Here is a 1,131-nt window from a genome sequence, read left to right as displayed (position 1 = left end):
ATCTTGTTCTTCAACAACCAGCAATCATTCGTATCATGCCCGGGGCTATCGGAGTGATAGGCACACCTGGCGTTGGGATTATAACGAGGAGAAGTAGTGTTGGGATTTGCAGGAGGGCCTCTGAGGGTAATCAAATTGGCCTTTAACATACTCTGCAGTGCTTGGGTTAAAGTCATATTGATCTTGGTAAACTGTCTTCTCGACCTGTCTTGTCTGTGTTGGAAGTTCTGAGATGGCGGTGCGGCAATTGTAACTGCCCCAACAGTATGGTCACGATTCTTCTTGTTATGCTTCCTCTCACTGTACACAGCATTTGATTCACTCTTTCCCTGATAGGACTTTTTGGTGCTTGCAGAAGTAGCTGCCTGTATCTTTCCACTTCGAATGCCGCTTTCAACCCGTTCACCTGTCAAGATAAGTTCAGTGAAACCTGACGAGGAACTTCCCAGTAGATGGCTGTAGAATGGGCCAGTCAGTGTACCCATGAACATGTCCACTAACTCTCGATCAGTCATAGGGGGTTTGACTCTGCCAGCCAAATCTCTCCACTTTTGAGCATATTCTTTGAAACTTTCTTTAGAGCCCATAGTCATATTTTGTAGCTGTAGCCGAGTAGGCGCTAACTCAGAATTATACTGGTAGTGCTTGTAGAAAGCTGTTGCTAAATCAGTCCATGTGCGGATGTTAGAGCTCTCAAGCTGATAATACCACTCTAACTGTGTGCCAGACAGACTCTCTTGGAAGAAATGGATCCACAGTTTCTTATCAGTAGTGTGCGGCTGAATCTTTCTCACATAAGCCCTTAGATGCATCTGAGGACAAGAGGCACCATCATACTTAGTGAAAATGGGAACCTTGAATTTGCGGGGAATGACCACATCAGAGACCAGACCCAAGTTTTCGAAATCCAGACCGGGCACTTTCTGCCCCTCCATAGCTAGCATACGTTCTTCCAGCAACTTGTACTTATCATCCTTCGGAGAGTACTGTTCATGTTCATAATCTTCATCGTCGTCCTCAGAATTGACGAGATTAGGATTCTCATCTTCCGAATCATTCTCGGTCTCTTCTTCTGAATCCTTCGGAATTCTAATCTTGACTCCTGTAACCTGTCCCTTAAGCCTTCTCCCC

Source organism: Lathyrus oleraceus, chromosome 2, assembly GCF_024323335.1.
Source record: "Lathyrus oleraceus cultivar Zhongwan6 chromosome 2, CAAS_Psat_ZW6_1.0, whole genome shotgun sequence".
NCBI classification, from domain to species: Eukaryota; Viridiplantae; Streptophyta; class Magnoliopsida; order Fabales; family Fabaceae; genus Lathyrus; species Lathyrus oleraceus.
The sequence above is the reverse complement of the archived record's forward strand: the minus strand, read 5'-3'. Positions refer to the sequence as shown.